Source organism: Mesocricetus auratus, unplaced genomic scaffold (assembly GCF_017639785.1).
Source record: "Mesocricetus auratus isolate SY011 unplaced genomic scaffold, BCM_Maur_2.0 Super-Scaffold_100035, whole genome shotgun sequence".
NCBI lineage: Eukaryota > Metazoa > Chordata > Mammalia > Rodentia > Cricetidae > Mesocricetus > Mesocricetus auratus.
Window position 1 is genome coordinate 58,280 of NW_024429214.1, and position 14,676 is coordinate 72,955.

The 14,676-nt window shown below is 43.4% G+C and overlaps 1 pseudogene; it reads left to right on the forward strand.

The window, feature by feature from the left end:
* Positions 1 to 1,846: 1,846 nt before the first annotated feature.
* LOC121135285 lies at positions 1,847 to 3,615 on the forward strand (annotated as a pseudogene).
* The last annotated feature ends 11,061 nt before the right edge of the window (positions 3,616 to 14,676 follow it).

A 14,676-nucleotide genomic window follows, 5' to 3' on the forward strand; every position in this document is an offset into this window, starting at 1 on the left:
GTGAGGGACCCGGAACAAGCATACCATGGTGCCACTCTATCTACCTCCTTCACAAAATTTTGAAGTGTTCGTGGTGCAATTTTAAGATCTCTTTGTTTTAGCACAGTCTGTAGGGCAGTAACCACTGACTGTGACAACCCCATCGCGCTAGCGGCTTATCTAAAAACGGCGCTCAACTCCGTTACCAGACTGACAGCACCAGACTGACAGCACCAGACTGACAGCACCAGACTGACAGCACCAGACTGACAGCACCGTTCTGTCAGCACCAGCCACGATGAAGGAGAAGGACAAACAGGACTAGCACCAAAGCCTCCACTGACCCGTCCCACGGTGATGACAAACTAAGGCCAAAGTCGAGAAAGGGGTGTTCAGGATAAAGCATACCTCTCTGAACTTACGTCCCTGCAGTTCTGAATCCGCCCCGTCTTCCGAGGGGTCTCCCGCGGCGCCGGCGATGTTGAAGAGTTCCCGGGTTTCGGCACCAGATGTCCCGCGCTACCGTCTCGCCAGCAAGAACGACGCAGAACACTCGGATCCTTCTGCAGTAAAGCTTTAATGCATCTTGAGAGATAGATGATCAGCTTCTTAGAGGGAGACCCCAAGCTAAGAAACCCAGCCCCTTATATAAGCCTAGGAGCTCCGAGTGAGACGTGTAGAGCCGGGATTGGTGGTTTGCACATCACCCCAGATGACGCCACGGGAGAGGCACAGCTTAAACGGTTAACTCCAACTGACAGCAGATGTCAGCGCCATCTTCTAACGGTTAACTCCAACTGACAGCAGATGTCAGTGCCATCTTCTAACGGCAATAGCGATAGCGAGGGCGGCTCCTCACATAGAGTCACTATGGGAACTTACAAAACACAGTATTTTGGGCTCATATTATTCCTCCAGTACACAAACCTGCCAGGATTCAGCTCCTCAATCCATAATTCCTCTTATAAAAAGAAAAGTGTTTTCACAGGAAGAAAATGCACACTGTAGAGAGCCTGCAATCTGCATAGTTAATCCCACATGTGGGAGATTCTAAAGGATTTACAATATTTAGTTGGAAGAAAGAAGTGGTGCAGGTTTTGCTTTGTGTCCCAGCAGAGATTCCTGGATAGGGAAACCTGACTTCTGCTGAGATATGAGGAAAGCTGGCAAGCAGGTAAGCCATGTCCATTCCACATGACATCAGCAGGTTCTTCCCTGATATTCCATTGTGTCCTGGTGAGCAAGGAATCCTGTGAGGTCACATGTGTTGTAGCAATATCAACTGCATTTGGAGGGGAGACAGAGCAGAAAATGGCAGAAGAAGACTGATATTCAGCTGCAGTTTAAACTATCAAAGAAGAAAATGTTCAAAAGGATGTACAGCAATTTCTGGGCTGAAGATGTGGACCTTCCTGGAGGATGTTGTGTTTATCTTGGACTTTGGGTAATGGAGGTCAGGAGATGGGGCTTCTGGGAAGAAATTGGACTTTACCTCCTGACAGGTCTTCTGGAAGTCAAGGATTCCAGTCTAGTAATTTTGTCTCTCCCAGAAGCCAGGAACTGAACTGGCAAGGCAAATCTGATCTCCTGGAAGCTCTTGGTTTTACATCTTACAGTAAAGTGTTGGTTAATGGATGACCAGAATCAAAATGAGACAATCCAGAAGGAGGCACTAGTGGAGTGTGCCAGCTCTACGCAGATCATCACTGTATTTCAAAACCAGTGGATTGCAGGGGTGCTCCCGTCCCTCTCCCCCTGCCCCACCCCCGCCTATGGGCCTGCCCGGCTCTCCCTGCCGAGGAATGGGCCGGCCCGGTGGCGTGGCGGGCGGGCAGGCGGGCAGGCGGAGGGGCAGCGGCGGCCCAAGATGGCGGAGCTGCAGCTGGACCCGGCGATGGCGGGGCTGGGAGGGGGTGGCGGGAGTGCGGTGGGCGACGGGGGCAGTTCGGGCCGCGGGCCCCCCAGCCCCCGGCCGGCCAGCCCCACGCCCCGCGGGCACGGCCGCCAGCCGGCCGCTGTCGCGCAGCCATTGGAGCCGGGGCCCGGACCTTCGGAGCAGGCGGGGGGGAGGGTGGCGGGGCAGCCCGCTGGGTCCGGCTCAACGTGGGCGGCACCTACTTCGTCACTACCAGGCAGACCCTCGGCCGGGAGCCCAAGTCCTTCCTCTGCCGCCTGTGCTGCCAGGAGGACCCGGAGCTGGACTCGGACAAGGACGAGACTGGAGCCTATCTAATTGACAGAGACCCCACCTACTTTGGTCCTATCCTAAACTACCTCCGACATGGGAAGCTCATCATTACCAAGTAGCTGGCAGAGGAAGGTGTGCTGGAAGAAGCAGAGTTTTACAATATCGCATCTCTCGTGCGGCTGGTTAAGGAAAGGATACGGGACAATGAGAACAGAACGTCACAAGGCCCCGTGAAGCACGTGTACAGGGTCCTGCAGTGTCAAGAGGAGGAACTCACTCAGATGTTCTCCACCATGTCTGATGGCTGGAAATTCGAACAGCTCATCAGCATTGGCTCCTCCTGTAACTATGGAAATGAAGACCAGGCAGAGTTCCTCTGTGTTGTCTCCAGAGAACTAAATAACTCTACCAATGGCATCGTCATAGAGCCGAGCGAAAAGGCCAAGATTCTTCAGGAGAGAGGCTCTCGGATGTAAACAGAGAATTTGAGGTTCCAGAACCCTGAAGGCAAGAGAGCGATGGGCGAGCAGCTGTGACGGGAAATCCTGCACCTGTACAGTAACTGAGCTGCTGCGAAGCTGCCTGGTCCCAGAGAAGTGGTGTCCGCTCAAATCAGAGGAGCCCCGCCCGCCTCAACCGAAGATAGTGCGCCTTCGGCCCCACGGCCCCTTTCCAGAACCCTGCTTTTGTTTTCTAGCCAGTGTTATGACAGACCTTCACAGCAGCATCTGGGATGGGTCCCTGGCTGGAGCCTTGTGGGGAGCTAGGGGAGAAGGAGGAGGGTCTAGCTCCTTGAAAGCCGTCTAGATGCTAAGGAAGCTAGAGTAGAGGAAGGAGGCTGGCCCTGAGCTGTGCCCTGGTCTCAGCCTGCGTGTGCCGTGATGGACATTGGCAGCTCTGTGACCATTCTTCCCTGACTGAGGCATTTTTTGAAGTTGGCTGGGTGTAGAGGATTCCAGCCTCAGTGCATTGAATCGAGGTTTGGGGTACAGACTAGAGCTGCCAGAGGACCCACAATCCTATGAACAGAGCCTCGAAGGCAGGAGGATGAGGTGTCCTGTGCCGTGCTGGGAGTGTGGTGGCTGCCGCTCCTGGTTCTGAGCACCGCCCTGTTCCCATGAGTGGCTTCACCCAGTGTCTGTCCCACGGTGGGGCCCCAGGTGGCCCAGCCTCGTGCAGGGGTTAGAGGTTGTGTGCCCTAAACAGGGCTGGACAGACGACGGTACTAAGCAGTTGCTGTAACTGCCTCTGCTTTTCTTACCTGGTTGGCCCCGTCTTCCTCCCCCAGCTTCTTGAACTGGACCAAAGAGAACGGACTTTGTGGACCCTCTGTAATGGCTTGGCGTGAGGAAGGCTGTTTCTGTGGAAGCTGCCAAATGTGTCCTCTTGTCATAGCTAAAAGTGCTGGTAGTGTTATTGTGATTGTGTCTTGAACATGCACTGACTGACAGGTTGTAAAAAAAAAAACAGTGGATTACTTTAAGTGCTATGCACCTTCTCTCTGTGCCCTGAGTTGTCAGTGACATGAATTTGTGTCTGGTGATCATGTTCTGCACCTGTATGTCTTCTCCACCCACCTATATACTGTTGCTTGAAGTGACATGTCTGGATGTTTTGGATTCTCAAGAAGGCCCTGCGTGCCTGTGGACTATGGTAATTGCTTGTGAATTCTTCAGGTAAGCTGAATGGAGAGTTTGTAGCTGTGAATAAGCCTGAGGAAGTTTTTTCTTTATCTGAAGTATGTGCTGAGGTGTCAGGGGAAAGCATGTGGCTGAGAAATGCAACTACATTCAGAGGTGTGAGAGCTGATATTCCCTGCAAGGGCATCTCAAGCATGGGTCCAAAATTTTTGTGTCACTAAGTCACAGGCAAGGAGCATTCAGAAACATTTTTAGAGCTCAGAGTACTCTGTATCAACTCTATGCTTTGTCATTAATCAAGTTTACTTGTGGTCATCACCACACAGTGGCTGCTGAAGAGCTATCACCAACCCCAGGCCTCCTCCCCAAAAGGAGGAGAAAAAGTAGATGGAGAGTCTGAAGAACCAGCTAGAGCAAGTGACCAGAGAAGCAAAAGAGCTGTGAGATTGCCTCAGTTCCTTCACTGAAGAATCCCCTGACAGTAAGTACTAATTTTTTCTATTTTCATGGTTTCCATCTTGGCTCTATAATTTCATTCTTAGTTTATTTCATCTAAGACCTGAGCTTCTTTGTTTCTAAACATTTATAGTTCCCCTTTGCCCATCACCAAATATATAAGTACTTCCAAGAAGCAGAAACTTGAGTCCCAGACCCAATAGGGTCTCTCCAAATCACCAAGAAGTGCATCCTATTTTCCATTCGAAGTGCATCGTTTTTGTAGTTCTGGCATATTGCCCCACCATTGCTCTACTGATATCAGCATCTATCACTGAAAGACACATGTTCTCTTCTACCTGGGGCTTTTCCACTGTGCACCAAGCCTGTATATAATGCTGCTCCATCTCCACAATGGAGAAGAGACTTCTTAGCATGAACAGCCAGATGTCTTCTCTTTCATTTCAAACTCTAGGCTTTGGTTTGAAATATTAGACTTGCTCCTCATGCAGGTGTCACAAGTGGAGGTCCCACTGAGACTTGGAGTGTCTTGTAAAGATTGAGATAGATCTGGAAAGAAAGGGATTGGAAAAGAAAGAAGACTCAAAAAATCCAGAAAACAGAGACTTGGAAATGAAAGGAATTGAAATCATGTAGCTCAACTTCTAAGATCGTATAATTGAATGGTTAAATATCCAGGTTTTTCACCAGATACCAAGATCAGGGAAAAGAAGGTGACCCTGAGAGATAACACTCAGAGGCTGGTCAGCAGGTAAGGATTTTTGAATGTATAATTGGAAAATGGGTACCTCAGCTTATAAGGCTGTATTGATAGAAGAGTTAGTGGAATTGTTAAGGAGACAAGATACCAGCATTAAGTGAAGAGAGATAAGATTTACTTTAACTCTGGATTAGACAAGACCATGGTTTTTGAACTAGAGGTTTAATATTCATGATTGAGAACAAGTTAAAAAGGACCTACAAATGTCTCTTTAGAAAGAAGGACTGGAATGTTTTCCTATTGGCCCTTCAATTTTTGGAGATTAGTAAACGATGCCCTATGAAGTTATAGTGCTAAGATGAAGGATCAAATGGCTGCTATTACCACTCAACCAGTTGCTTTAAGAAACTGTATTACCTGTAATTCAGAAAATTGAACAGGACTGGGTCATTTTTAGCTGGGGCCATTGTGACTAAACTTACACCCACATGGACTATACCAATCCCACGGAAGTCAGAACAAACCTGTGGGTAGACAATTGGCCTCTCTCTAAAATAAAATTGGAGACTGCTCATCAGCTGGAACAAGAGAAATTTGAGACTTCGAAGCAAATTAGACTTTCAGCGCACAAACTGAGTATAAATACATGACAGTCCCTAGATTTTGTTTTCTCCTGTCTTACATCAATGGTTTCTTGATATAAAACAAAAAGTCTGAATTTTATTTTTAAAAACATACCTGAATTAAGAGGAAATGATCCAAATCAAACCCAAAAGCCAGCTTTTTTTTACAGGCATTTTTCTTCCAAATTGTAATGTTGATGAATTTATTTCTCTCTGCTTTGAGATAACTTTTGCTAATCATTTCTAAATAGTTATTGCAAGCCCATTGCTAATATTAATTATCCTTCCATAAGGAGGAAATTTACTCATTTGTTAAGGGTACAATAATCTCTGCTGGGTCCCTTCAAGTTAGTTGAGGAAGACCCAGTCCTGGTATGAAGTAAGTGTGCTTAACATTCTCTGTGGCAAATCCTTTCATTGAAATCTCTTAATGTGTTTAAAAATTGATATATGTAGGCAATTTGAAGGCAACTTTTTCTCTATGTTTTTCTTGTAAAGGTATAATGAAGAAGTAATCTTTTAGATTTCTTACTATCTGGACATGCTTTGGGTATTAGAAAAGGTAATGGCATCCCAAGCTTAGGGAGCCCAAATCATTCGTAGCTCTCAGATCATTAAGCCTTCTCCATTTACCAGAAATCTTTTTGTTAACACAAACAGGAAAATTCCAAACACTGGTGGATTCTTCAAAATGTCCAGCATTAAGCTGTTCCTGAACTAGCTTTTGTAAGGCCTCTACCTTCTCAGTGGTTGTCGGCCATTGTCCTATCCAGTCAGTTTCATCTGTTTGCCATTTTAAGGATAGTGTTTTTGGTTCTTCTGTAGGTGTGGCACTAGCATCCTATTTAGATACAGCCTGTATGTTTGGTGTCTGGTTATTGTAGTTCCTTACAGTATTTTCTGTGCCACTAAGAGCTTCTCTATGATTTATATCTGGCACAGCAGGAGTGTTAAGCTTGGAATTCCATTGATGGAATAACTCACGACACCAGAGATTCATAGCCATATCTGTGAAACATGTCATCAGTCTCGTTGTTTGTATCTTGAACTCTATACAATCACACCATCTTGTTCTTTGTTTTATTTGACATAGAGTTCCATTTCCTAAGAAGTAAACATTAATTCCTGTAGTGGCCATCTGCCGGGCCCATATTTTTGAATTATAATGGTGGCAGCATTAGTGTGTAAAATACAGATAAATATCATATTACTCATTTTAAGCAGTAATTTGGGTCTGTGATCCTGTATAGACGTTTACCAAAATACAGGGTTTTTTTTGTTTCATCCAGTTACAGTTGATTCTCTCCCAGTAGCTCTCCTATCATCCAGAGCATTATTATTCTTTAGAATAGGCACTGCATCTTCATATTGTCCTGGGGAAACTGTTTTCCCAGTGTCTGGTAACGACCAGACCACTTTTGACATGTGGGCTTCAAGAGGCCCATCGAAGCCATATGTTGGTGGCTCACGCCTTTAATCCCAGCACTTGGGAGGCAGAGGCAGGCTGATCTCTGTGAGTTCGAGGCCAGGCTGGACCGAGAGCCTCCAAAACAGAGAAACTGTCTCATAAAAACTAAAAAAATGAGGTCCATCGAGGTGTATCCTGATTATAAAGGGTTACCTTGTTTGTCTGTGGTTGACCTATTTTCATTGCTGGGATGTCGTCCTTTGCCACATCCCTTTATAATCTAGTAGACTGAGGCCTGCTGTTTGAATCATTCCTAGGTGGAGCATTATTTCTAGGAATGTTTTGTCTATACTTCCTAGTCAGATGTCCTATCCTGCCGCAATTAAAATATCTGGTATTATGTTGAGTTTATAAAGTTCTGGAGATTACTTTTCCAACCCAAGTTCATATATCCTCACAGTTATGGCATTTGGCATCTTGGTGCCTCTTTAGGCCCATAGAAATTACCTCTCATAACCAGGTTCTTGTATCTTTATCATTATCCTCGACGTTTGTATGTAAAACCTATTCATCCATTGGCGATAATCTAAATTTTAAAGGCCAAATTATTTGTTTATATTGTATATAAACATTTTATATATTATATTATATTTGTTTTATCATGAGCTAGAGACTCTGTTAGGATTTTGCTAGACTCTGTTTCAGGTACTAGTAGTTCTAATGCTCTGGACAGTCTTTCTAAAAATTAAGTGAATTCTTCTCTCAGACACTGTACCAACTTAGTGTACAGTTGTATTTTTTCTTCTGCTCATGAACCTTCTTGACAGCATTCATAGCTGCTGTACTGCACAAAGATATTAAGTGGTCATTGAAATCAGTCTTGGCCTGTGAATCAGCATACTCACCCTTACCAAGAATCTTATCTTGGAAAGCATCAAAACCTTCTTTTAGCCCTTGAATTTCGTTGACCTTTACTTCTTCCATCCAAAAAGCCCTCCAATCTTTTGGTGTTATTTTATTTATCCTTGCCCAAGTATTCAGCAATTCCCTGACATAGGATCTGTGGACTCAGTTAGAATCAATGGCCTGCTGAATTCCTTTTGGGACCTTCCACAGTATGTATTCCCACTGATAAATGATGGAAACATTATGGTCCATGCTTATTGCTGGTCTTTCACTAATAGTTACTGGAAAGGCCATATGAGCTCTCCTTAAACCTTGGGAAGATATCCTAGGGGTCTTGTAGCTATACATCTTTTATGGCCTGCTATTGAAAATGGTCAATGTGGTGCATCAGATTGTACCTCCTCTAAGGCTTGCAGTCTCTTGAATTTGGTATCTCTGAGTGATTGGATATCCTGAATCAGAAATTTTTCTAAGGACTGCATAAAATCTGCCCATTTTTGATTCCTCATTTAAGCCCAATTTGAATCACAAAATAATATTATCCCTAGTGGCCTAAATGGCATATATGTTGCCTTCTAGGAATAGTGTTTGATCTGCTACACTTTCATTATGTTCAGACACGGAATTAATTTTGTCGGTAAGTTTGAAAATCTGATTTCCAGCCTTCACACTGATAATTGTACCCATTTACCTTTGCTAACATCAGTAGAGCAGAAGGTATTTGTACACATGCAATATGTTCATATAGGTATGTGCTAGTGAACACAACATATGTATGAATTAAACACTGCATTCTCCATATTGTCATTGTGATTTTAAAAAACTGTAAGTATTGGTATTGTTGGAAGGGTAACCAAGGTCAGATGATGTAAAATTGTACACAAACACAGACCCCCTATGGCTAAAATTTGAAGCAATCTGTCTTTGGTTTAAAGGCCATGTCCTAATCAATGAGAAGTCAGTCCAGGAAACTATTCTGTAGATATTGCCTTCAAGAGCACTAGATACCTCAAGTTTTTTGCTTCTAAAAACCACTTCATTAAATGAAGAAAATAGAGACAGTAAGGAATAACATAACCAAAGTCTCTGGCCCCAAAGTTTCTAAATAACATATTTTTTTGTTTTTTCCCCAGCTTCCTCCATTCTCTTTCCTTTCCAGGCTTGTGGTTATTGATTGTATTATGTGTATTAATTGACTGTGAATAAATACAAGACCCACACAAGACCCAGGCTCTATTTCAAGGCTCAAAATATGTTAATTTTTGTAACACACAATAATTCTAATCTCTTGATATTTGATCCTTCCTGAGAAATTTAATTTCAGAAAACCAGAAATAATAGACAGAACACATGCTCTCAACAGCAATATAACTAGACAATTTAGAATTCCTAGCAGAACACACCATGCATGCCAATGCTTCTTCCTCTGAACTATGTCTTTCTTCTTCCTTATAAAGAAGATGTTATCTGTAAAGTGGAAATTACTAACACAGAAACAGATATTGGGGTTCATGCTTCAAGCTGTCCATCAAAAAAAAGTCACAGTCATGCCACTAGATCTTACCATTTCTAAGCTGAAATGGCAATCTGTGGTACCTATGTCACAAACAAGTCTAACATGTCAGGCAAAAGCCTGGATATATATATATATATATATATATATATATATATATATATATATATATATATATCTAGGATGATATGGCAGACTTTGGAGATTCTCCCATGGATGGGCTCAGCCGTCCTGGGAAGGGGTGGGTGACTGGAGGTTGGTGGATGGCGGTGCAGGAAGTGTGGAAGAGGAAGCTGCGATTGACATATGAAGCAAGCTTGTTTCTAAGTTAAATTACAAAAAAGAAATGACATCAAATCTTGCAAAAGGCAGGGTGCCAGTGAAAAACATACTCCTAGACCAGAGTTCCTTAGTCCACAGTTAATATTCTTAGTCTGTCCACAGTACCTTGTCTTGTGTTATGATTTCTGCTTAATGCCACCTTCCAATACTCTTCAAAGGCTTGATTGAGAGTACCACCAAAATATTTGGAAAAAAATTCTGTGAAGTATACTTCCCTTGGTTTAGAATATATGCAAACATAGCACTGATTCTCAGGTGCACCCTGTTGATTGGGCAGCTCTGGAGGCCCACTGCTTCTGGGTTGTCGTCATGGTGATGGCAGCCAGGGGGATCACAGGAATACTTCTCAATTTTCTAGGCCAGGACTCCATTTCCCAGCATCCCCGGCTCTCAGCAGGTCCACTGATTCTGGGTTGACCTGTGAAAGGCAGCTGGTGATCCCCGGGAGACATAGGTATTCCCAGTGGGCAGATTGCCCTTTTCTGTCTGCTAGGATTCCATTTCCCAGGGTCCCCTGTGCTCAGGAGGTCTGCCGTTTCCAGGATATTGAGTGAAAGGTGATGGGGGAGCTTTGCTTGGGAGTTATAGAGAGAGAGAGAGAGAGCAATTTGATGGTACCAAGGGATGTTAAATAGTGCATGCATGTGTGTCATCTCAGAGAACACCGAAGTGTGCAGGAATCAGTTCCAAGTCATGTATCTGTACACTTAAATGTGTGAACATGCCTCTCTAATTGCTACTTGAAAAACCCAGCACACAGTGTCATGTCAGGCCATTAAAGAATCACCACAAACTCACAGCTGCTAACATCTCACAGAAGCATCCCTTAACAGAATTTTTCCAGATATATTCTGGGAAGAAACTCTACTATACAATCCCTGAGATATGTGACTTTGGACATGGGTTCTAGGTTTCATTTGGAAGAAGAGAATAATAGTCTCTTCCCATCACACTCCTGCCAGGTTTCAGGTTCTGCATCAGGTAAGCATTTAAAGAGACTGTGTTTCGCAAAGGGACATCCTTAATGTGTATACACACAGAAGCTCACATCTTAGATGAAATAAAGTAAGGGTGAAATTTTGGAAATAAGATGGACACCATGGCATGGGAAACAATGAATATGTATTGTCAGGAAATCCTTCAGTGATGGAGATAGGGTAATCTTGCAGCTCCTTTGTTTCTCTGGTCACTTGCTCTTTCTGGATATTCAGACTATCCATATGGTGTTTCACAACCTTTTTGGTGAGGAGGGCTTAGGTTGGTGATGGCTTTCGAGCAGTCACTGTACGTTGATGAACTCAAGTAAACTTGCATTGTGCAACACATACAGAATATACAGATAATGCTATATCCCTAAAAATATTTCAGAATACTCCTTGCCTTGACTCAGTGACATATCATTGGATTTTGACCCAGGCTTAAGATGCCCCTGCAGGTTACAACAGCTGTCCCATCTCTGAAGGTAGTCACATATCTCAGCCAACTACTTTCCTCTGGTTCCTCAGCACATGCTTCATGTGAAGAAAGAACCTCTTCAGGCTTCTTCACAGCTGCAGAGTGTCCATTCAAACTTCCTCTAGAATTAACAAGTCTATGGGTTTAGAAACTAAGAAACAATATCCATATCCACAGGCACTCAGTTCTTTTTTTGAGAACCACAAATATCCTGAAATGTCACCCTAAGCACATGGCTATAGGTTGTTAGAGAAGCAATACAATTGCAGAAAATCCTCACCAGACTAAAAAAGTCACCTCACTGACAACTCATCATACAGAGTAGGTGCCCATTGCTTAAAATGTTATCCAATGATGTTGAAGTATAGTGATGACTTTCATGGAGCTGGGTACACTCCATTAGTCTCTCCATTCTGCTGGTCTCATTTTGAAGCTCAACTTCCATCAAACATCACTGCATTGTAAGATTTTAAACTAAGAACTGTCAGGAGAGGAGCGTTTGCCTTGCCATTCCCTGGCCACTGGGAGACACAAATTAGTAGCCTGGAATTCTTGACTTCCACAAGCCCTGTCATGCAGTAATGTACAATTTCTGACAAGAAACCCCAATTCCTGTGTCCCATTACCCGAAATTTAAGGTAAAGTCAGCTTTTCCAGGGAGCTCCCAATCTTCTGCCAAGGACTTACTGTTCTTTCTTTTGAACATTTTCTGCTTTGACAGTTTAAGCTAAGGCTGGAGGTCAGGCTTCTGCCTCTCTTGTCTGTCTCCCTTCTCCATATTCTCTCCTAAGGAGATTCCCCAGTCTTGGCAACATGTTCGTCGTTGAAACTTATAGGCACTGGAGGACTCTCCAAAGGTAGTTGGTATTTCTCCAACTCAGGCGACATCACTGGATTCCATGTTCTCCAGGATACAATGGAATTTCAGGGAAGGGCCTGCTGATGTCATGTGGAATGAGCATGGCCTCCCTGCTAACCAGCTTTCCTCATAACGCAGCAGATGTAGGTTTCTCTATCCGGGAATCACTCCTGGGGCACAAACCAAAACATTCAGCACCTCCTTCAAAAACAAGATCTCTAATTGGTTGGAAATACTTTATTAACTTCCACATGGGGTATTAACTGCAGATTCCAACCTCTCTACAGTGTGCATTTGCTTCCTGTGCAAATGTTTTTTTCTGGTTCCAAGAAGATTTAGCAGGTGAGGAGTTGAACTCAGATTCATTTGTGTCCTCTAGGAATAATAAGAGTCCAAACTACAGTTTTGTCTTGGCTCCATTACAGGCTGTATATTCAGTTTCCCTGGTTGCTCATCCACATGGTGTCTAATCCAGGCCATGCTATACCTCACCTGAGCTCAGTCCGTGTTCCACTCTTACTTTTTAGACAAATTAATATATCCAGACAATTGTAGAAATCTTGCCAGCACACTTATCAGTTCACCTTTTAGCTTACAATACAGGCCCATGTGCAGTACACCCTAATCCCATGGGGAATGTAGGAAATGATGTCAGGTTTTGTTAGGAGTGTCTCTTAGTGCTCCAAATAAGCAGTTTTTGGTGATGGCTTCAGACTCGCCAGAATAGGAAGAGCCTGCACAAAAGCCACTTGCCTCTGGATGAGAGCATGTCTTTGTTTGGCTGGGAAGTAAGAGGAAGGCAACATTTTCCTAATTTTTTATTAATAAATGGGTGTATTCCAAGTGAATGTGGAATTTTCAAAATGTCCAGCCACCAATTGCTCTTCCACCAACTGATGAGCAGCCTCCATTTTTAGTTTAGATGTGCCATTTGTCTATCTACTTGGGTTGCTCTGATTTCCCTTTGAGCTGGGTGAGTGGAGGCTTAGTCACAATAGACCCAGATAAAAGAGATCCAGTTCTGTCCAATCTTCCAAATTACAGATAACAGAATTTCTTTAAGCAACTGGTTGAGTGGTAATAACTGCTTGAATGGTAAAAAGTTCTGTGTGCCATTTATCATTTCAAGAGCTACAGACTTACCTTGTAATGTGGCACAGCACAATGGTAGCACATCAATAGTAGTAAATAGTAGTACAGTTTAAGGCTACACATGGGAAGCAACTTACAATTTGTTCTTCCTGAGCATTTTTAAAATGCTTTTTAAATATCAGATCAATAAGGCATCTTTCATTAATCTCCAAAGGGAAAGGCATCAATAGGAAAATATTCTGGTACTTCTTTTTGAACAGCCCTTAGGCGGTCATTTATAACTTTTTCCCAATCATGAATATTAAGCTCTTCTGAGTATAAAAAACATGGAATTGTCTTTTCCTAAGTTAAAATTATCTGTTCTGCTTAATGCTGCTTCCTTGTCTCCATAACAATTCTAATAACACTTCAATCCATACAGCCTTAGAAGCTGAGGCACCCATTTTCCAAATACACCCTCAGAAATCCTTACCTGCTCACCAGACTCTGAGGGTGATTTTTCAGGGTGCCCTTTCTTCCCTGATCTTGGTGTTGGACAATAGCCTGGAGATAAAATCCAATCCACCCTGCTAACCTCCTATGACAATCTCTCACTTTCCTGAACTTGGTGTTGGGAGAAATTCTGGAGATTTATCTATTCAATTTTACTGTTAGAAGTTGATGTACCTGTTTCAATTCCTATCTTTTGCAAGTCAAGGTCAGTAAGCCAGGACTCAAAAACAGGATGCACTTGGACTCGAAAATAGGATTCACCTGTTGGCTGACCAGCAACGAACAGAGACCACGAGTGGGCGGGGACCCAACAATATTTTACTCCTGGGAAGGATTTAGAGTTACTGTGTTGTGAAAAGAAACACACTAAAAGTTTAGAAAAAGAAGCTCATATATTAGATTATATATACAAAGGATGAAATTATGGAGCCAAGATGGTCATGATGGCATTGAAAATAAGTTAATACTTATTGTCAGGGGATCCATCAGTGATGGAGATGAGGCTATCTCGCAACTCCTTTGTATCTCTGGTCACTTGCACTGGCTGGCTGTTCAGACACTCCATCTGCTGTTTCACCTCCTTTTGGTTGAGGAAGGCTTAGGTTGGTGTTTGCTATTTAGAAGCCACTTGGGGTGATGAACACAAGTAAACTTGCATTGTGACCAACCATAATGATCACACTGAGCCCTCAAAAATGTTTCAGAATGCTCCTTGCCTATGACTCAGTGACACACCAGTGGATTTTGACTCAGGATTGAGATGCCCCTGCAGGGGATCTCAGGTCTCACAACTCTGAAGGTAGTTGCATGACTTACCCACCTGCTTTCCCCTGTCCCCTCAGCATATGCATTATGTAAAGAAAGAAAGAAAGAAAGAAAGAACTTACTAAACCTTATTCACAGCTGTAGAGTCTCCATTCAAATTACCTGTAGAATTCACAAGTCTGTGGGTTTAGAAGTTAGGAAACAATTACCATAATCCACATGCATGCAGGTATTTCTTGAGCATTCACAACATCCTGA